General features: G+C 42.3%; 1 protein-coding gene and 1 non-coding gene across 4 annotated transcripts in view; one reads left to right on the forward strand and one right to left on the reverse strand.

Moving 5' to 3' along the window:
- Nucleotides 1-23,233, reverse strand: part of Foxo1 (forkhead box O1) — a 95,203-nt gene that overhangs the window by 60,151 nt on the left and 11,819 nt on the right. The window lies entirely within an intron of this gene.
- Nucleotides 13,191-13,327, forward strand: LOC123462580. Its single transcript, XR_006638378.1, has one exon. It is a non-coding gene; the product is annotated as a small nucleolar RNA SNORA72 (small nucleolar RNA).

The following is a 23,233-nucleotide window of genomic DNA, read 5'->3' on the forward strand; positions in this document are numbered from 1 at the left end:
TACCATTAATCTACCTTATGTAGATGGAATAAAAATTAAAACTAGATCTGCATCTAACAGCTATATAAAATACATACTCAATAAAAAGTGGTTGTTAACCTATCATCTGCTACTTCCATGGCATTCCAACAGCAAAAACCAAAACAAAACAAAAAAAGAACAGCACAAAACCAGGGTTCTTCCCACTTCTTAAAGCCCTAAAACACTTTTGTAAGGTTTTTGTCAATGGTATTTGGGGCTACTCAAAAGATAGCTGACGGATTACTGTCATTCTCCAGCATTCCACAGCACTGTTTGAGATTTGTATGGCTTCTCTTAATGAGGTCAACAGTCATGCTTACACAATTAACATCAGCCTATATTCTAGCAAAGACATGGCTTCATTCTAAACTAAAATTTCACAAATAGGAAAGAGTCAGACTTACACAGAAAGGGTGTTTACGAACCACCACCACCACCTTCAAGTGAGCTGGCTGAGTGCTCAGTGCAGGGTTACTAACTTTGGGGAGTACTAGCTTACTCAAGGATTCTTCCTTTGTTGCTGCTGTGCAGGCAAAAACCAAATCAAACAGAAGTTTCAAGCCTTTTGGAATTAACCAGTAATTTCTTTAAAAGTTACTTTCCAGTCTGCTACTTTCTGGCCTATCTCCCTCCCAATAAATTATTAGAGCTCTAAGTAAACATGTCTGCTCATTACATAACAAGCAACTTCCCCAGACAGGAGATTCTCCAAGATCTGCTTCAAGGGTGTGACTCAGATTCAAGCCCACACCTATCATCTTTACATTTTAAGTTGACTATGGGAGCATATTCTTGTAGAAAAACTAGGAGCGGGCTGGAGGGATGGCTAGTGGTTAGAGCACTTGCCTGTAAAGCCAGTGTTTGGTTCCCCAGGATGCACATAAGCCAGATGTACAAGGTGGCATATGCATCTGGAGTTCATCTGCAGGGCCTAGAGGCCCTGATAAACCCATTCATTCTCTCCCCTTCCCCCTCTCTCTCTGTCAAATAAATAAATAAAAATAAAGTATTTTTTAAAAAAGAAAAAGAAAAACTAGGAACTAAAGTAATACCTTTCACCAAAAGTTACTACAAAATCAAAACAAAGTCACTGACAATGGGGGTGTATCTCAAAAGAATACATGCTTAGTATGCACAAAGGTCTTGATTTTGGGTGGCACCTCCAGTACCACAAATAAATCAACAAATAACCTAATTAGCATGTATTAATCTTTACTCAATTCCTCCAATGAAAAGGTATTAAAAGGCAATGAAATACACTTAGGTTAGACTAACAGAAACACCAAACTTCCGAAAAACAATGTAGCCATTGATCACAGGAGGTACACGTCTAACAAAATTACGTCAGGAATGGTGGCCATGCCTTAACCCTAGTACTTGGGAGGCTGAGGACTGAATATGAGGCCAGCCTGCTCTACAGAGTGAGACCCTGCCTCAGAAAAACAGAACCAGAAGCGTACAGTGCTTGCCTGGCACATACAAGACCATGAGCGGGAAAGCAAGCAAACAAGAAAACCAGAACCAGGGACTGGGGCTGGGGCTCAGTTGGGAGAATGCCTGCCTAGCATGCAGGGAACGCTAGGTTCACCCGCCCGCACTCTATAAAACTGTATATGCATACATGCAGCATATGCCTGACAGTCTAGAACTCAGGAGGTGGAGGCTGGAGAAACAGGAAATTAAGGTCATCCTCAGTTATATAGTGAATTCAAGGCTAGCCTAGGCAATATAAGACTGTCTCCAAAAAACAAAAACTTGAAAATTTGACACAACTTCTTTTAAAAAAAAAATGAGAAACTGAGACACATATGTATGAAGGCAGCCTGAGATATGTATGCTAACTAGAATCTTCCTCAATATGAACTTCCAAGACTCTGGCTCCACCAAAACCCTACAGGGGGGCTGGAGAGATGGCTTAGCGGTTAAGCGCTTGCCTGTGAAGCCTAAGGACCCCGGTTCGAGGCTCGGTTCCCCAGGTCCCACGTTAGCCAGATGCACAAGGGGGCGCACGCGTCTGGAGTTCGTTTGCAGAGGCTGGAAGCCCTGGCGCGCCCATTCTCTCTCTCTCTCTCTATCTGTCTTTCTCCCTGTGTCTGTCACTCTCAAATAAATAAATAAATAAATAAAAGTTTAAAAAAAAAACCTACAGGGGGACTGGGGAGATGGCTCAGTGGTTAAGGCACTTGCTTGCAAAGCCTACTGGCCATAGTTTAATTCCCTAGCCATCATGTAAAGCCAAACAAACATTTGTTTGTAGTGGCAAGAGATTCTGGCATCCTCCTTCCATACATACAAATAAATAAATTAGAAGTTTATAACACCTTGTGCTAAGAATTGATCATGTTCCCATGTCTATAAGTCTTAAGTAGAGAATGAAAGAGACTGGGATTCAGTTCTGGAAATCATGGCCAAGGAAGTTTCTCATCTCTGGAGATAAGACTAAGCACCCCTCTGTGGGTAGAGCTGAAAGGGGATGTGTAGCCTATACTCAATTCTGAGGCATCGTGCACCACCTGGGACTGTCATTACCTTTCTGTCTCCCAGGAGTACTAGGAGAAAGCAGTCCAGTAGTGTGATCAAAGCTATTAACAGCTAACACTGCTGCAAAAATAGTTCTCAGTAAGTTCCTAAGAGCACACAGAGATAATTCACTAAGGGAAATTCAGTTTTTAAAAAACCTAATAGAACCTGACACAATATGCTGCCCTGCCATCAGAAAGTTCTGAGTACCTGGTTAGCCACGCAACTTGACAGGAGACACAAGAGTCTAATGTTTGTTTGTTTTTTTAATCAACTCCACTCAAATTATTTCTTGTAGGTTTTCAAAATGTCCCAGACGGTCTTTTTTTTTTTTTTGTACAAATGTGATCAAATATACAATTTCAACCTTCAGTAACAGAAATAACTGTCCCATTGAAAGTACTGTACATAGATCTTACATGTATAACAAACACTTGTGATAGGACACCTGGTAGAAATTTCAAACATCAATTTCAATATTAAGATTTGTGCTCTACTGAGCTGAAAACCCCCTCCCTGTAACCAGCGACAGAAAGCTGGAAAAAGCTACACTGTATACAGCCCTATAGGAGAGAGAAGTCATCAGTGGTGAAACAGTGGACACTGCAAGCCTTAAGTTTGGCCAGCTAGACCAAGTGGCTGGGGGCGACAGTTGCATGTCCGTTATGAGGGAAACCAACCATTCTCTAAATGCACTGGAGGTCCACTCCAGAGGAGGGGGGATTACATACCTGCTACTAAAAACCTAATTAAAAGCCTATGGTGGGAGAGATCATGAACCCAAAGAGTATAATACCCTCTCTTGTTTACTCTTGGCTAAATGCACATATTATGCTTACCAAACTGCCCAGGAAGCACTTTTCTTAACGTTCAAACGTATATATTAATGCAACTCTCACTTGTGGTTAGAGAAGTTTCTCTTTAGATGGCTGTGACCACTGGGATGACCCAAAAGGTACCATAGTGCTGAGAAGTGACAGAGGAGTATTCAGCACTGCAACATCTCTATCACGCCTTCCAAGGCTCAGGTTCCATTGTGGAAGAGGTGCAGAAAGAATGTAAGAGCCAAAGGGTAAGGCTCCTTACAATGCAATCCGTCAGGCACAAATTGGCCTAGATATCCATGACCTTGCAGTGCCTAGCACTGCCTTCACCAGACCCTCATAATAGAAGGAAAAGATAACATCAAAACAAAAAAGACTCTAATTGAGAGAGGGAGGGGATAGAGTGGATTTGTGAAAAGTGGGGGAGGGGAGGGAATTATCATGGTTTATTATCTATGATTATAGAAGTGTTCAATAACAAACTTTAAAAAGATATTTGTGTTCTAAAGCTCTTTGCTAACCAATTATACAACGTGGTTTCACATACTAATAGAAATAAAGTCTACCCTAGTGGCAACACTCCTGCCTCTGAGCTCCAGGTCGGTATGAGTGCCAGTCACAGAAGTGTCTCAAAAAGAGGAAAACAAACAACAAAACATCTAGTAATGTAGAGTTTTGGTTGGATCACTGAAATCCATCAAAATGATGAAAAATACTTTTACAGTGATAGGTTGTGTTTAGTAAAGAGAAAGTTGCTTATTTAACGCAAGGGGGTTATCACACTCATCACAAACATTAATCTGCATTCTAAGGGAGGCAAAAGAAAATAAAAGCACTGCCTTGGAATGTCATAAATGTGGTATACTGATACTATTTACAATGACCTAGAACTAAACAGACATGCAAAAAAAAAAAAAGGACTAATGATTGTTAAAAATATGTCACTCAAAAGTTCTAATTCAGGGCTGGGAGATGGCTCAACAGTAAAGGCATTTGCTTGCAAAGCCTGCTGCAAAGTGGGAAAAGCATCTTTGATTCCAATGTTTATGACTATGGGAGGCAAAGCCAGGAGAATCACAAGCTCTACGGCCAGCAATTCTGTCATTCCTTTGCAGTCCAGCAATTCACTTACAGTAGCAAAAGACCTTGTCTCAAAAAAGGTAATGTACAGACACCTAAGGCCATGCTCTGACCTCCACACACGTCACAGCACATGTGTGCCAGGAGTAAAACACACATACACACACATGTATAATTTTTAAGGGAGCTGGAGAGATGGCTCAGTGGTTAAGGCACTTGCCTCTAAAGCCTAAAGATCTGGGGTTGATTCCCCAGTGCCCACATACAGCCAGATGCCCAAGGTGGAACACGCATCTGGAGTTTGTTTGCAGTGGCTGGAGGCCCTAGTGCACCCATTCTCTTATTTGCCTCTTTCACTTTCTCTCCAATAAATAATAAAAAGATCCGCATGGAAATGCAGTTGGGAGGCTGAGGTAGGAGGATCATTTTGAGTTTTGAGGCCAGCAATGAATTCCAGGTCAGATAGAAAAATAGAGAGGCTGAGGAAATCTCTTGACTGTTTTACTTTTATCATGAGCCCATAAGTCGTACCATTTATATAAGCCATTTATGAAGAAGTTAAGAAAGATGTATGTCTTCACACATGCATGCACGCATACATACATACATACATACAGAAAGCAAAGACAGCAAAAGGTTAAAAATTGGTGAATCTGAATAAAAGAGTATACAAAAGTTCTTTTTTATTATCATCTAAATTATTTTTTGAAAGGAATTCAAAATAAAAAAGGGTTTTCTGTGACCAGGTATGGTAGCCCATGCCTATTCCAGAACTTGGGAGGGTGAGGAAAAAAGATAATGAATTCAAGCCAGCCTAGTCACACAATGAATTCCTGGAAAGCTAAGGCTACATAGCAAAAGCCTGTCTCAAAAACTAAAGAGAAAGCTGGGTGTGGTGACTCACACCTTTAATCTCAGCACTTGGGAGACTGAGGAAGAACCATCACCATGAGTATGAGGTCAGCCTAAACTAAACTGAAATCCTGCCTCAAAGCAAACAAAAATGAATGAATGAAAAAGAGCTGGGGATGAGTTCAGTAGTAGAGCCTAACATACACGAAGTCCCATTTGGTTCAAGCCCCAATAATTAATAAACGAACAAACTTGTGGGGTGGTAGTATAAAAAATTTCTCAAGGTGATGATGTGTTTGCTCTACTGATTGTAGTAATGTTTTAGTAACACATGCATGTCAAAACTTATCAAACTATATACTATAATTATGTAACGGTTACATATGTCAGTTATTGCTCAACAAAGCTATTAAAACACGCACACACACACACACACACCTTGGCTGTGTGGGGACTTCAATCTTTCTGGATACGTTCATTCATGTCAACAAGTGTGTCACCCTGTTGTTTCTTTTGCCCTTTCTACACTTTCCCCATGCTCTTCATTCTCCCTCTGCTCTCAGCACTTGCTTGTCTTTGTTTCTGTCCATAGTCCACAATTTCCTGGAAAAGAGACAGTGGAACCTGGACGGAAATGATGTAGGCTCAGGTTTCAGTTTTGCCAGATCACGTGGTTAGTCAGACACCCGGTTCCTCATCAGTGAAATGGGGGCATGGCCACCTACTGACAAGATCAGAAGGAAGCTGCAAGAGTGCCTGGGGACAAGGCCACAGCGATGGGCTGACTGTACAGAAGCCTCACGTGAAACGTTCCAAAGTCTGAAACCTTATGTGTAATGTCCATTCAGATTTTAAGTTTCTCAGATTAGGGATGCTCCACCTATTCTTTGTAAACTGAAGTAAAACGTTGTTGAATGTCATTATCTCCATTTATCAAAGCCCAGTAGGCTCAACTTTCTTACCCAAAATTGTGACTCATATACATCGTAGATTCTTCTCACACTTGCCTGAATTAATAGTATAACTAAACATATTTTGTGACTACTTATGGAGCACAGGGCTACCCACAAAAACATCTCGGAAATAAGACACTTGCCGAAACTGCACATGCACATAATGTGCCACATCTTCCGTGTGGCAGTCTTGCTCATCAGGAGAGTTCAACGTTTGATCTTAACAACATGCGGCACTACAACCAGATGGAAATGGTTGAAGAGGCCTGATCGACAAAGTGAGAACAACAAAATGAGTTCTTAGCAGGATGGACTGCCCAAGACTTCAAACCTGCACAGACAGACGAGATGTGTGCAGAATCCAGACGGCAGTCGCCATCCCTGCACAATCATGGTTTTATGCCTAGACTTAAGCCCATGAGAAGACCCCAGACCCAAGGCTGCCCCCCCTTCTGAGCAGAGCTCTGTAAAAGGAAGCTACAAATGGATAGGAGAGATAGCTTAGCAGTCAAGCACTTGCCTGTGAAGCCTAAGGACACCGGTTCGGGCCTTGATTCCCCAGGACCCACGTAGGCCAGATGCACAAGGTTTGCAATGGCTAGAGGCCCTAGTGCGCCCATTCTCTTTCTCTCTCTCTCTGCCTCTTACTCTGTCTGTCACTCTCAAATAAATTTAAAATAAAAATAAAAGGAAGCTACAAATGAAAGTTTAGGACAATTAATTATATACTAGTGGTTGGAATGAAGCCACAGAACCTGAAGTGCAGATGGAAGTGGCAACAAGAGCACTATGGACAGAGATAGTAATAGGCTTTGCTCTCCTTGCATTCAAAACTCAAGCCCCAGATAGACGGTATAGCAAGGATATTTGGTTACATCGCGTCTAGTAATTCACATTTGAAATAATGTTCACTATGTTAAAAAAAAAAAAAAAAAAAAGCCTTCCTTTTTCTCCACAAACTAAAAGGAGGAATTTTAAACTGTCAGTAACAAAACTAGGAACTTCAGTCCTTCCACAATCTAGACATTTTGTTCTAGGAAGTCAAAGATGCCAAACTTCAGCATCCCAAAGCAGCCTTGTGAGGTGAAGGGAACAGAAGGTTATAGTAATACATATGTTCTATAGGTTGGCAACTGCGAAGGAGCAAACACATTATGGTCAATACTGAAAAGCAAATGGATTAAAAAAAAAAAACAATCATTGCTGCCAACGGTGACTTCAGAATTTTCACTCACATACGACTGGAAGGCAGACTCTTCATTCTCCAAGGAGGCGGGTACCAGTGTCACCAAGGAAAAGCGATCCCTATTAAGGTTTCATGCTCTAACTTTACAGTATAACCAAAGTAGACAAAATAACCTAAGTGTATGGCCACCACACCATATGTCAATTTAACTCAAAAAGATTAAGACTGCAAGAGAAGACCCCATACTAAAAGCCATTAGAAGAAAACACAGGCATAAATCTTTGTGACCCTGTATTATGCAATGGCTTCTTACATAGAACACCAAAAGAGCAAGCTATAAAAAGGAAAAAAAATAGATAAATTGGACCGCATCAAAATTAAAAACTGTTGCGCTTCAAAGGATACAACCACCATCCCTGATTTGTACAGCCATGATCATGACATTAGTCACAAGTGCCAAAAGGTGAAGCAACCCAAATGAAATAAACGGATAAACAACAGGATGTATACATGACACAGGCCACAACATAGAACCTTGAGGATACTATACTAAGTAAAATAAGGCCGTCATAAAACACAAACACTGTATGATCTCACGCATACAAACAATCTGAAGCAGTCACTTTATGGGGACAAAAACCAGAATAGTAACTGCCAAGGGCTGGGAGGAAGAGGAAATGGGGATTGAGGGTTTAATGGGTACCGAGCATGGGTTTACAAGATGAAGAGTTCTGAAATCTGGTGGTGATGGTGGTTACATAACAAAGTGAAAAGTGTTTAATGCTACTGGACAATACAACTAAAAATAGCCATGGGGACTAGGAAGATGGCTCAGCAATTAAAGGCACACTTGTGCTTGCAAAGCCTGCTGGCCTGGTTCAATTCCCCAGTACCTATGTAAGGCTAGATGCACAAAGTGGAGTATGCACATGGAGCTTGTTTGCAGTGGCAAGAAACCCTGGCATGCCCATTCTTTTCTTACTCTTTTCTCTCACTCTCTGCTTGCAAATAAATAAAAATTTTTAAATGGTTAGAAGATAGTTTACATTATGCTTATTTTACCATAATATTTTAGTAAAAAAAAAAAAAGACTATCACCAAAAAATAAACATGAACCACAGAACTACACAAATTATTTTCAAGGCCAGTGGTGGCACACGCCTTTAATCCCAGCACTCAGGAGGCAAAGGTAGGAGGATCGCCGTGAGTTCAAGGCCACCCTGAAACTCCACAGTGAATTCCACGTCAGCCTGGGCCAGAATAAGACCCTACCGTGAATTTTCAAATGATACACAGAATTGATTGAGGGTGACCTTGTACCTAGAATATATAAAGAACTCTTAAAACTCAAATGATGTAACATTTATAACACATATGGCATTGTATGGATTTTTAATTCACTTTTCAAACATGATACTTGAGAGACGGAGGTAGGAGTATCACTGTGAGTTTGAGGCTACTTTGAAACTACATGGTGAATTTCAGGTCAGTTAGGGCTATGGCCAGGGGGAAAAAATTTTGAAAAAATCAGCCAGTCGTGGTGGCACACACATTTAATCCCAGCACTTGAGAGGCCAAGGTCAGAGGATTGCCATAAATTTAAGGCCACCCTGAAATTACATAGTGAATTCCAGGTCAGCCTAGGCTATAAGGAGACACTACCTCAATCCAATCCCACCCCCCAAAAGAAATCACTGGGCATGGTGACACATGCCTTTAATCCTAGCACTAGGTAGGTGGATCATCTTGAGTTCAAGGCCAGCCTGGGACTACAATGTAAGATCTAGGTCAGCCTGGATAAGAGGTAGAGCCTACCTTGAAAAACCAAAGCTAGGATGCAGAAAAGATTGCCTTGTATGGTAGGGGAATAAGATGGTAGAGACACTTTGCAACACCTCCGAGGTTCACCAAATGGTTAAACATATGGTGGCACATGACCCAGCAATTTCACTCCTTATGTATTCCCAAACAAAGAGAAGTACACAGTATGTGCACAAAAAGAAAGATTGTACATGAATGATCACAGCAACATTAAATAGAGCAAAAAATAATTCCAAGGAGTAGGGGAAAATGAAACATTCATCTACTAATAAGCCAAGCATGGTGGCACATGCCTTTAATCCCAGCACTCAGGAGACAGAGGTAGGAGGATCACGTAGGTGGATCATCTTGAGTTCAAGGCCAGCCTGGGACTACAATGTAAGATCTAGGTCAGCCTGGATAAGAGGTAGAGCCTACCTTGAAAAACCAAAGCTAGGATGCAGAAAAGATTGCCTTGTATGGTAGGGGAATAAGATGGTAGAGACACTTTGCAACACCTCCGAGGTTCACCAAATGGTTAAACATATGGTGGCACATGACCCAGCAATTTCACTCCTTATGTATTCCCAAACAAAGAGAAGTACACAGTATGTGCACAAAAAGAAAGATTGTACATGAATGATCACAGCAACATTAAATAGAGCAAAAAATAATTCCAAGGAGTAGGGGAAAATGAAACATTCATCTACTAATAAGCCAAGCATGGTGGCACATGCCTTTAATCCCAGCACTCAGGAGACAGAGGTAGGAGGATCACCATGAGTTTGAGACCACCCTGAGAGTATAGTATATAGTGAACTCCAAGTCAGACCCTACCTCAAAAAAACCAATCGGGGATGTGGAGAAAGAGGAACCCTTCTACACTGTTGGTGGGAATGCAATCTGGTCCAGCCACTGTGTAAATCACTGTGGAGGTTCCTAAGACAGCTAAAAATTGATCTACCAGATGAGCCAGCTAAAGTACTCCTAGGCATATATTCTAAGGACTCATCCCATTTCCTTAGAAGTACATGCTCAACCATGTTTATTGCCACTCAATTCATAATAGCTGGGAAATGGAACCAGCCTAGATGTCCCTCAAATGATGAGTAGATAATGAAGATATGACACATTTATACAATGGAGTTCTACTCGGCGGTAAAGAAAAATGAAGTTATGAAATTTTCAGGAAAATGGATGGATCTGGAAAGGATTATACTAAATGAGGTAACCCAGGCCCAGAAAATCAAGTGCCACATGTTCTCTCTCATATGTGGATCCTAGCTACAGATGGTTGGGCTTCTGTGTGAGAAGGAAAAAACTCAGTAGCAGAGGCCAGTAAGTTAAAAAGGAGATTTAAAGGGAAGAGAAAGGAAGGGAAGAGAGTACCTATTAGGTTGGTATTGTATATATGTAAGTACAAGTAGATTAACGGGGGTGAAAAGGCCCAAAGTGAGGTCAGGGAAGAGATTGAGTAAAGGAAAGTTGGAGGGAGGGCTTATCAAAATCTAAGAGGATACAAATAAATCATATGGAATCCTCTGGTTTTAGACAATGGAACACTCAGGAGCCATAGATTGTTATTAGAAAATTTTCAGTGCCAGGGATGGGATACCTCCAGTGAGTTGTTGGCCAGGGAGGTCCCTGATGCCCCCAAAATATTATAGGCCATTGCAGAGGCTCTTGGTTTCTCACCAGGAATAGATGGTAAGACCCTATTGCTAAAGACTCCACATACTCAGGCTGCAAGGCCACTGAGAAATCCTGCTGGAACTGAGCTGATAATCTCCTCCATGTAGACCAGCTGACAGAAAGCTGGAAGAAGCCATTCTACATGTATATTTCAATGGAAGAAAGAGATACCAGGAGTGAAGATACTCAACAGTGGACAATGCAAGCCTTATTAATTTGCAAGCCAGGCCAAATGAGCCAATGGGTGCAATAGTGGCACATCTGTCATGGTGGAAACCAACTGCCCTCCAACTGGACTGGAGGCCCGCTCCATGGGAAGGAATACATCCCTGATACTGAAAACTTAAAACAGGGGTAGTCATGAGCCCTAGGAGTGTAACATCTACTGCTGTCTGGATAAATGTATCTACTATGCTTATCAAACTGCCCAGTAAGCACTTCTCTTAATATTCATACCCTTTATACTAATGCTACTCTCACTTTGGATAGAGAATCTTCTCTTTTCAGATGGCAGTGACCTTGGGACAACTCAGAAGGTATACTAGTACTGGAAAGAAGTGACTGGAGAACTGAGTAACAAACATCTCAATCACACCTTCCAAGGCTCAGGGTCTAATGCAGAAGAGGTGGCAGAAAGAATTTAAGAGCCAAAGGAAGGGTAGGACTCCTTACAATGTGCTCCGTCCAGACATAAAATGGCTTGGATATCCATGACCTCATAGTGCCTGACACTACCTACACAAGACCATCATAGGAGGAAAAGACCACAACATCAAAATAAAAGAGAGACTGATTGAGATGAGGAGGGGATATGATGGAGAATGGAATTTCAAAGGGGAAAGGGGGGGGGATTACCATGGGATATTTTTTATAATCATGGAAAATGTTAATAAAAATTTTTTAAATAAAAAAATCATCAACTAATAAATAGATGGACACAATGTAGCATCTTTATATAACAGAACTTGGCAATATAAAGAATGAAGCGAGGTGCTGTAAGTACAAGCCTATAATTACAACACTTGGAAAACTAAGGCAGGAGGATCTCAAGTTCCAGACAAGGCAGAGCTCAACAGCTAGACCTTATCTCAAAAAGTAAATTTTAAAAAAATACACAAGAACAAATAACTATGCCAAATTAAATGCTTATTACCAAAGTCAGAGGCTTAATTCTGAAGAGCTTCACCCCTACTCTTACAATGAGCTAGCTTACAATCTAAAATTTAACACTAATTCTTGAACATTATAAACTGCTAGTCCACGGTACAGCTTATAACAAAACACAGTCTAAAGCTGTGTAAATTGACAATGAAATTCAAAAAGTTTTGGATTTCAAATGAAGTCCCCACAAGACTCACCTTGTGTTGGAGTCATCAGCAATTCTACTGATTCCTGTCTACAAGACAATAAAACAAGCACATTTAATGGGCTTGCTACAAAAATAACAAACATTAACAGATAAATGAACATTCAATAAACTGAACACAAACCTACGAAGCTACAGGAGAAAACAATGGAGTTCTAAGTCATTCTAAGAGTACTAAGAAAGGTGACTTTGAGCCGGGCATGGTGGCGCATGCCTTTAATCCCAGCACTTGGGAGGCAGAGGGTAGGTGGATCATCATAAGTTCAAGGCCACCCTGAGACCACTTACTGAATTCCAGGTCAGCCTGAGCTAGAGTTAGACCCTACCTCGAAAAACAAAAACAAAACAAAACAAAAAGGTGACTATGGTCCTGAATACTGAAACACACACACACACAACACACACACACACACACACAGCCTACAAATTCATTATCAGTTTAGCACCACACACTCAAACTAAACCTCTATACCTAAGTGACATCATTTATGACTCAGTACCAATGAAACATAAAATATCTTCTGTTCTAGTATCATCCTAACAGCCAGAAACTACATGCCAGATGCCAGAAATGTTTACAGAAGCCATGAGGCTTCATTCTACATGCACTAACAGAAGTTTAGAAAAATATTAGTTTCTACTCATTCTGTCTCCTCAGTTATTCCTAGGAAGAACAACAGAGTCCATAATGATTTTCCTATAGATTATTAAAAATCTACAACTCTTAGCCAGGCGTGGCAGCACACGCCTTTAATCCCAGCACTCGGGAGACAGAGGTAGATGGATCGCCATGAGTTCGAGGCCACCCTGAGACTCCACATAGTGAATTCCAGGTCAGCCTGGGCTAGGGTGAGACCCTACCTCGAAAAACAAACAAACAAAAAAATCTACAACTCTTGTAAATATTCTCGCTGTTCTGATTTTGTGATAATCTGGACAGGCTAAACATTTGCTATATTAAGACCTTGCATGTGTCCCCAGACCTAGGTCTTTTCTTTCCCTAGGTCTGGTTTTATCAATGCTGGTGATAACCCTGGTCTGCTTGTATGACCACTCTGGTGATGGCTAAGATTCTGGGTTATCGCTCACTGACGCTTATAACCACTCTGATATACACACTTCTTCAGCTTTATGAGAACTGCCAAATGCACTACGGTTAAGATAACTAAAACTACAGGATTTCACAACAGATCTGTTTATCTCTTAACTGAAGATTACAGATGAGGCTGAAGTTTCTGGAATTTGGAAGCCTTATAAGGAGGGATTCACTTCCAAATTATAGTACATATTGTTTTAATAATTTATTTATCTGCGAGCAGAAAGAATGGGCATGCCAGGTCTTAAAACTGGAGAAATGCCCCAGCACTCGAAAGGCAGAGGTAGGAGGATCGCCATGAGTTCGAGGCCACCCTGAGACTACATAGTGAATTCCAGGTCAGCCCGGGCTAGAATGAGACCCTACCTCAAAAAACAAAAACAGAGAAAAAAAAAAAATGGACAAATGGCTTGTTTCTCGTCATTTTCTCATCTACAAGTTTGAAACAGTAATAATTTATGCCTATAAATTCAAATAATACATAAAAACATTTATAGTTGTACCTACCCTTTTGAGCACACAACTAAATATTACCTTTGTAATATGGTGTATGTGTAATAATGTATGTTAATAATGGTGTCTGAAAAGGTATCTCTTGAGCCAATCACCACATATGAACTGGCAAACAGGTCCCTTCGGAGTCCTAATACGATCAGTTCAGTCCTATCTTAAAACGGAGCACATGAATGATGCTTAAGTCGAATGGCAACCCACTTCCTACAAACTAATCACCCTAGGTCAATACTTGCTTGAATCCCATATTCTCTTAAGGAAGAAATCCTAAAAAACCAGAACTCCACTTTCTTTTTTTTTTTCTTTTTTTTTTAATTTTATTTTGGTTTTTGGAGGCAGAGTCTCGCTCTAGTCCACGGTGATCCTCCTACCTCTGCCTCCCAAGTAATGATTAAAGGTATGTGCCACCACGCCCGGCTTCTTTTAATTTTTGTATTTTCTGACACAGTCTTGCTGTGTAATCTAGGCTGGCATCAGGCTCAGGATGCTCCTGCCTCAGCTTCACAAGTGCTAGAATTACAAACCTGTGCCACCATCACACATGGCCACAATCAGTAGTTTCATCTTGAAAATTACACTTCTCCTATGTAAGTGTTTGTTGAGGCTTAGAGAGATGGCTCAGTTAATAAAGTACTGGCTGTACCACTGTGAGGGCCTGAGTTTGGATCCACAGCACCTATGTAAACGACAGGTGTGGTGGCATGTGAATGTAATCCCAGCACTGGATAGGCAAGAGGCAGGAGGATCCTCGGGACTTGGTGGTTGGTCAGTCTAGTGAATTGGTGACCACTAACCTCATGAGAGACCTCCTCTTTAAAATATAAGGTGGGTGGATGTCACAGCGCACGCAACATGGGCGCATCAGCTGTAAGGGTTGAACCGCTCAACTTGGGAGACTGGTACGCAACTTCAGTCTCCCTCCCAAAAAATGCCGCCTGTCTGACACAGCAGCGCTGTGTGGTCTGCACAAGAGTTGCATTAAAAGTTAGGCACGGGGACTCCACATACTTGGACTGCAAGGCCACTGAGAAATCCTGCTGGAACTGAGCTGATAACCTCCTCCATGTAGACCAGCTGACAGAAAACTAGAAGAAGCCATTCTACATGTAGTCCAATGGGAGAAAGAGATACCACCAGTGAAGATACTCAACAGTGGACACTGCAAGCCTTATAATTGGCCAGCCAGGCCAAATGAGCCAATGGGTGCAATAGTGGCACATCTGTCATGGTGGAACCAACTGCCCTCCAACTGGACTGGAGGCCCGCTCCATGGGGGGAAACACATCCCTGAAAACGAAAACTTAAAAACAGGGGTAGTCATGAGCCCTAGAAGTGTAACATTTGCTGATGTCTGGAAAAAGGTATATACTATGCTTATCAAACTGCCCAGTAAGCACTTCTCTTAATATTCAGACCCTTTATACTAATGCTACTCTCACTTTGGGTAGAGAATCTTCTCTTTTCAGATAGCAGTGACTTTGGGTCAGAAGGTACCATAGTGCTGGAAAGAAGTGACTGGAGAACTGAGTAACAAACATCTCAATCATACCTTCCAAGGCTCAGGGTCTAATGCGGAAGAGGTGGCGGAAAGAATGCAAGAGCCAAAGGAAGGGTAGGACTCCTTACAATGTGCTCCCTCCAGACAGAAAATGGCCTGGATATCCATGACCTCATAGTGCCTGACACTACCTACACAAGACCATCATAAGAGGAGGAAAAGAACATGACATCAAAATAAAAGAGAGACTCATTGAGATGGGGAGGGGATATAATGGAGAATGGAATTTCAAAGTAGAAAGTGGGGGGAGGAGGGTATCACCATGGGACACTTTTTATAATCATGGAAAATGTTACTAAAAATTGAGAAAAAAAAGTTAGGCACGGTGGGGGGGTGCTGGAGAAATAACTTAGAGGTTAAGGCACTTGACTGCAAAGCCAAAGGACCAAGGTTTGATTCCCCAGAACCCACGTAAACCAGATGCACAAGGGGGACACAAGCATCTGGAGCTCATTTGCAGTGGCTAGAGGCCCTGGTGTACCTTCTCTCTCCCTCTCTCTCTCTTTCTCTTTCCTTCTCTCTCTCTCTCCCTCCCCCGCCTACTTCTCGCTCCCTCTCTCTCTCAAATAAATAAAATGAAAATTTAAAAAAAGAAAAGTTGGGCACAGGGCTAGGCATGGTGGTGCTGCCTTTAATCCCAGCACTCGGGAGGCAGAGGTAAGAGGATCACTGTGAGTTCGAGGCCACCCTGAGACTACATAGTGAATTCCAGGTCAGCCTGGGCTAGGGTAAGACCCCACCTTGAAAAACAAAAATCAAACAAAAAGTCAGGCACAAAGCCCAATGTGGTACTGGCCTGTAATCTCAACATTTAGGGGAAGGGGGGCAGGAGGATCATGAGTTGGAGCTCATTCTGGGCCAGAGTGTGACCCTACCTCAAATAAACCAAATTGAAAAAAATTTCAAGGTCAATCTGGGATAGAACAAGACCCTACCTCAGAAAAAAATCTTTTTTTCATTTCAAAGGGGAAAGTGGGGGGGGTGTATTACCATGGGATATTTTTTATAATCATGGAAAATGTTAATAAAAATTGAGAAAAAAATTTAAAAAAATTGTTCAGACAACCAACCAATCAATAGGGAGACCCTCTCTTTAAAAAAAAAAGAAAAAGAAAAAAGTTGCTGTGCATGATGGCGCACGCCTTTAATCCCAGAACTCAGGAGGCAGAGTTAAGAGGATTACCATGAGTTCAAGGCTACCCTGAGACTACATAGTGAATTCCAGGTCAGTCTGAGCTAGAGTGAGACCCTATCTCAGGGGGAAAAAAAAACCAACCTCAATCAGAGCTGGAGGGTTGGCTTAGGGTTAAGGCATTTGTCTGCAAAGCCTAAGGATCAACATTCAACTCCTCAGGACCCACATAAGCCAGATGCCCAAGGTGGCACATGCATCTGGAGTTCATTTGCACTGGCTAGAGGCCCAGGATCACACTCTAAATAAATAAATAAATTTTTTAAAAGAAGTCCATCAACCTGACTGGCAGTGCATGCCTTTGCAGCACTTGGGAGGCTAAGGTAGAAGGATGGCCATCAAGTTAAAGACCAGCCTGGGCTACAAAGTAAATTCTAGGTCAACCTAGGGTGAGACCACTTCAAAACAACAAGCCAATCAATATGGCAACCTTAAAAAAAAAAAAAAGGTGAAATAACATATCCAAAAACAAAAATCAGGGGCTGGAGAGATGGCTCAGCAGTTAAAGGTACTTGCTTACAAAGTCCGACTGTCTTGGTTTGAGTCCCCAGTACCCATGTAAAGCCAACGGCACATGGAGTCGGTATGCAGTGGCAAGAGGCAAGTGCTCCTTTTGGCTCTGTATTTTAAAACACTTCACATATGGGCTGAAGAGATAGCTTAGCAGTTAAGGCACTTGCCTGTGAAGCCTAAGGACCCAAGTTCGATTCTCCAGGTCCCACGTTAGCCAGATGCACATTGTGGCACATGCCTATGGAATTCATTTGCAGTGGCTAGAGGCCCTGGTGCTTGCTCGATCTCCCCACCCCCCACCCGCGTATCTAATAAATAAATAAAATTTAAAGAAGAAAGCATTCACATAATCTTGAAGCCAGTAAACACACAATGACAGACCCAAACTCTAAGGTACTCTGAATTTTAAAGCCAAGTATCTTGACTAGTGCTAAAATGCTAATATGGCATAATTATACAGCTCCTTGCTTGAAGTACCTCAACTTGTCCTACTGGTGCTTCCCAGCAGTATCATTAACCCCACTTAACCAATGAGGAAACTGTTCAGCAGTAGAGTTACTTGTCTAAATATGAATTATCTAGTTAGCAACCCAAAAACAGAAACTGAGACTCGTAATATTTACTATAAACTTACAGATCTGGTGTAGACTCAGAAGGACACTATAAACAACAATGTTGGAGGGAATTACAATAGTTCTGAAGTGTACCCCAACATGGATTCTGAAACAACACCCTAGAACATTCAGTCCAAGGATTTCCAAGCATGCTTTGGATACCATGACAGTAGCCGACAATTATCGTTGTTTAAAATTACAGATGAGGAAGCAGAGTCTGGAGGATGAAACACTACCCCAATTTTAGACAGGACTAGACTCCTCTCCAGCCCAGACCCACTTCCGGGAGCACAGGAGGCAAAGCTCCCACATGGAAGAACAGTGGGTAGGGACTTCCTGCCTTCAACAAAGAGCAGTTACCGGAGAGGAAGGAACCGTGGCTGAGCAGATGAAGGACCAAGACTGATGGAAGACAGAGTCAGAAAGCCAGGTCCATATGGAGCTGGAAGAAACCTGCCAATGTAAGAAAGGTCTGTCCAGGACCAGCAGGCACAGGGGCATATTCCTGTAATCTCTGCACTCAGGTGGCAGAGGCAGGATGACCGTGAGTTTAAAGCCAGCCTAAACTACACAGTGAGACCCTGTCTCAAGAAGGGAAGAAAGGGAGGGAAGGCAATAGAGAGAGGAAGGATTTTACAAAAGAGACAAAAGATGCACACAGTGGTCCCTGGTGACAGACTAGGTCTCCACCCCCCCCCACACACACACACACTGCTGGCTCAGGCGCTTCTGGCAAGGTTTACAAGAACACTCCAGCCCCGGGCACCTGAAGATACTACAGAGCCAAGTTTGACTGGGCCAAACCTCTGTGGTCTCAGCATATAAAATGTCTGGAATGGTTCACCCAAAACACAGAGGCAGTACTGTCTCCCATTTTCATCCAAGCACAGAAAACAAACCATCCTTCAAGTTTTAGCTACTTTTGCTAACATAAGAGACTCCTTTAATCCACGACTTCATAATCTCTAGACCAGAAATTAAAATTACAAACTGCAGAATGTGAAGCCAGGTAACACCACGCATTTTAAAGACGGCAGAACACAGATGTGGCGGGAAAGAACCAGGCCGTGGCCAGAGAGAACAAGGTACACCACTGAAAAGCACAACACTTAGTTCAATGAGATCAGCGGGTAACAATGCCTGGGCTACTGACCCTGCACCTAGGAAGTTCTGAAGAAGTTTATAGCTCCGTTTCCAAAAGCATGTCTCAGACTGTAATGGACTGAGTAGATGGAGGCGCCATAAAAATAGATTATCTATACATCCAAATGATCAGATAGGAAAGTTTCCTTCCAATACCCATTTGTAAGATTTACCAGAGCTCAAGTTGGGGAAATATTGCAAAATATTTTTTAGGATGTAGTAAGTAATCAAGTGTCTAAAGATGATGGGTGTGGTGGCACATGCCTTGCCAGCACTTGGGAGGCAGAGGTAGGAAGATCGCTGTGAGTTCAAGGCCAGCCTGAGACTACTTAGTGAATTTTTACAAAGCTGCTTCAAATTCACTCACTGTCCTAAATGAGTCTCCTTGTGAATTTTCTCTATATGGTACTCATGCCCACTGTGAAGTGCATGATCACTGTTTCCAAACCCTGGTTAGGATAAGCATCAGCCTCTACAGCCCTATATTTGTATTTTTTGGGGGAGGGGGGCTCGAGGTAGGGTCTCTCTCTAGCCCAGGCTGACCTGGAGTGCAGAGATTAAAGGTGTGCGCCACCAGGCCCTGTATTTTTCACCTCTTCTATATTGAAGGAGGACAGAGCAACCATAAGCTGGTGCAGACTTTCTCAATTTGTTCCCACCTGTTCTCTGCAGGTAACTTCCCCTTCTAAACTCTCCATCTAGGGTCCCTACGTGTTGACAATGATGTTCAAGTATAGAAATGTAAGTCCTCAAAGGAGCTTTTCAGTTAAATTAAGTTAAGGCTGGTTAGCTGAAAGATGACAGCTTAGGAGGCTGAGTTCATACAGGAGAGAACAATTACTAAGCTAATTCAGATCCAGAACAAGGTGAGGGGAAGAAGGGAAAAACTGAAGAGAAATCACTGTCAATATAGTAATAAACACTGTATTTGTTTAAACTTTTTCTCTGTATATGTAATAGTGAGAGATAGCAGATTCTCAGGAAATCTCCAAACAGCTAAACAAGCAAAGTCTCCTACATCAGGTGACTTTTGAAATCCGTTCAAGCTGTGAGTGGTGGCTCATGTCTGTAGTCCCAGTACTCAAGAGCTTAGGGCACAAGGTTCACCAAGGATGAGGCCAGTTTGGGCTCCCCAGTGAGATACCAGTTTGGGGTACCCAGTGAGATCCTACCTCACTTCTAACTTCTCCCCAGCACCACCCGCCCCATCCACCACCACCAAAAAAAAAAAAAAAACCACCAAAAAAAAAAAAAAAAAATCTTTTCATGGCAGGCATGGTGGACCACACCACTGATCCCAGGACTTGGAAGATGGATGCTGGAGGATTCTAAGTACAAAATCATCCTGAGCTACACTGCACATTCAAAAACCAGTCTGAGGTACATGAGATTCTACCTTCAAAACAAAAATCCGTTCAAACTAAGAGTCCATGATTGTCCATACCTCCATTACAAAGGTCAACAAGCCCCTGAGCCAAAACCCAAGAGCTAGAAAACAACCAGCAATGCCAACACTTTCAGAGAAAGAACTCCACAGATAATCTGTCAAACATTAAATCTTCTATCTGCAAATATCTCTGAATAGAAATCAGTTCTTTTTTTTTTAATTTTTAAGATTTTTATTTATTTATTTGATTATTTGAGAGTGACAGAGAAAGAGGCAGATAGAGAGAGAGAGAGAGAGAATGGGCACGCCAGGGCTTCCAGCCTCTGCAAACAAACTCCAGACGCGAGCGCCCCCTTGTGCATCTGGCTAACGTGGGACCTGGGGAACCGAGCCTCGAACCAGGGTCCATAGGCTTCACAGGCAAGCGCTTAACCGCTATGCCATCTCTCCAGCCCAGAAATCAGTTCTTTTAACAATTTAGTAACTATTTCCAAAGGCCACAGTAAATACCAATGGTGGTAATATAGTGTCTGCAAGACTCACATCAGCAACCAGAAATGACCTTTAAGGAACGCGTCACCTAATCAGCGCCAATAGGCTAGAGAAATTTACTCAATCAAATATTTTGAACCAGAAAGAAAGCAAATAAGACATGAAAAAGTAGGGAAGTAGGGAGAAGTGCCCTTTTAATGTAAGTCATTTAGATTTTACCACCCAAGGCTCAGAAGGCTGCATGTGATATCCTATACTGAGGGGAGAGTTGAGGACAAGAGGGACTTCCTACAGCCTGTTTCCAACTAATTTACCCTCAATGAGAAATAAAAAATGAATAAAAAGTAAGCCTGTTAATGAACTATTTGGGGAACAAGGGAGAACTGTGGTCTTCCACTTAAAGAACTTAAAGTGAAAACTGGTTTGGAGACCGGGTATAATGGTGCACACCTTTAATCCCAGCACTCTGGAGGCACAGGCAGGAAGCTCACTCGCTCTCTCTGCCTCTTTCTCTCTCAAATAAATAAATAATAAAATAAAATAAATATATATCATTACAGAGCTGGGCATGGTGGTGCATGCCTTTAATCCCAGCACTCGGGAGGCAGAAGTAGGAGGATCGCTGTGAGTTCCGTGTCACCCCGAGACTACACATTGAATTCTAGGTCAGCCTGGGCTAGAGTGAGACTCTACCTTGAAAAAACAAAATTCTAGAACAAAGAAAATAAGAGCAAATAAGATTACAATATTTTTAATGTTCTGTACTAAACCAAATATTTCATTGTTTCAAATTGCCTATAAAAATACCCAATTCAACCCCACCCAGCAGAAAGTAACCAATGCCCTCTTTATGCATTCCAATTTACTTTTTACTGTCTAGCTCCACCTCTGACTGAAAGAGCCAAGTTGTGTATATCCCCACACTATCACAGGAAACAAAACAAGGGAATTCCATCTAATCGAAGGATGTCAAATTGCCAGGCATAGCCAAGCAGGATGTCAAAAGTCAGGCCTCATTTGGCCAAGCCAAAATACAACCAATGTATTTATAGCCAGAATGTGTAAGCTTCAAGCTGATGAAAAATGGAAGGGGCACACAGTTTTCTAAGCTAGTCAGATATGCTGTTACAGGAACATTCAAGTTCATTTGCTCTGATCCAGTGGCCTTTTGATTTGTCCTGAAATAAGCAGCAACTTGCTTCAGGCCACAGCAAAAAGTAATCTGAGGGAAAGAACACCCCCTATCTCAGAGGTGAGGCTTTCTGCCACAAGCTCTACACAGCCTGGAAAGTTTGTGGTTATCAGGCAGCATCCTAGGGAATCAAACCCACAGCCTCATGCATGCCTCTAGTACTGAGCCACATCCTCGCCCCAGCCGCTGTTTCCTGAAATAACCTAAGTAAGTCAACACAAACAGCACAAGCTAAGGGGAAGCAGCAGCATTCATTTCAAATACACAGTGCTATATTCACAGGACCACAGCCAGGCATGTGCATGCCTGTTAATCCCACCCCTTCTGAAGCTGAAACATAAGGGTCACAAATTCAAGTCCAGCCTGGGCTATACATAGCAAATACTAAGTCAACCCAGTAACCTGCCTCAAGACCAACCAACCAAAAAAAAAAAAAGGGGGGGGGGAGAAAAAAATAAGGCATCTTAAAGTTGCACCCCAGATTATAGGACTAGAATATTACAGAAGGACTGCTCTGAGAAGTGTTAGCACAACTGGGGAGATACCAATTTCAAGACCTAAAACAACACTTGAGCATTGTTCTTGCTTTGTCCCCACACCCCAGGCTTCTTTCGATATGGGAGATTTTCTTGGTCCCCTCCCCTTTCCCAACCAGGCTAGGAAGGGTGTAATTTCTCTTGGCTTGAGCTTTACCTCTTAATCCTATCTCCCTCCCTCCCTCCCTCCCTCCCTCCCTCCCTCCCTCCCTCTCTCTCTCTCTCTCTCTCTTTTGAGGTAGAGTCTCGCTCTAGCCTAGTCTGACTTGGAATTCACTATGTAGTCTCAGGGTGGCCTAGAGCTCACGGAGATCCTCCTACCTCTGCCTCCTGAGTGCTGGGATTAAAGATGTGCGCCACCACGCACAGCTTTCTTTCTAAAATAAATTTCATAATGTACCCATCTCATGAGTCTACATTGTAGATAAGAACCCAAAACTTGAACGCTGCTGGTGTGAGAGTTCTAATCCCACAGGGCTCTCAATCCCACCATCAGTGAGATGGTCAGAGAATAAAACACTTGGCATGAGTGGAGACCCAGAATTGGATCCTCAAAAATCTCTATAAATGCAGGAAAGTGTGGTGTACTGCCTATAATCCCAGTCCTCTGGAGATGGAGGTGGCTAAGATAGCTATCTAGTGGAGCCACATTACTGGGTTCAAGTAAAAGACCCTGTCTTAGGTAAATAGATGAAGAGCCCCC

The sequence above is a fragment of the Jaculus jaculus genome, chromosome 7 (assembly GCF_020740685.1).
Source record: "Jaculus jaculus isolate mJacJac1 chromosome 7, mJacJac1.mat.Y.cur, whole genome shotgun sequence".
Lineage (NCBI taxonomy): Eukaryota > Metazoa > Chordata > Mammalia > Rodentia > Dipodidae > Jaculus > Jaculus jaculus.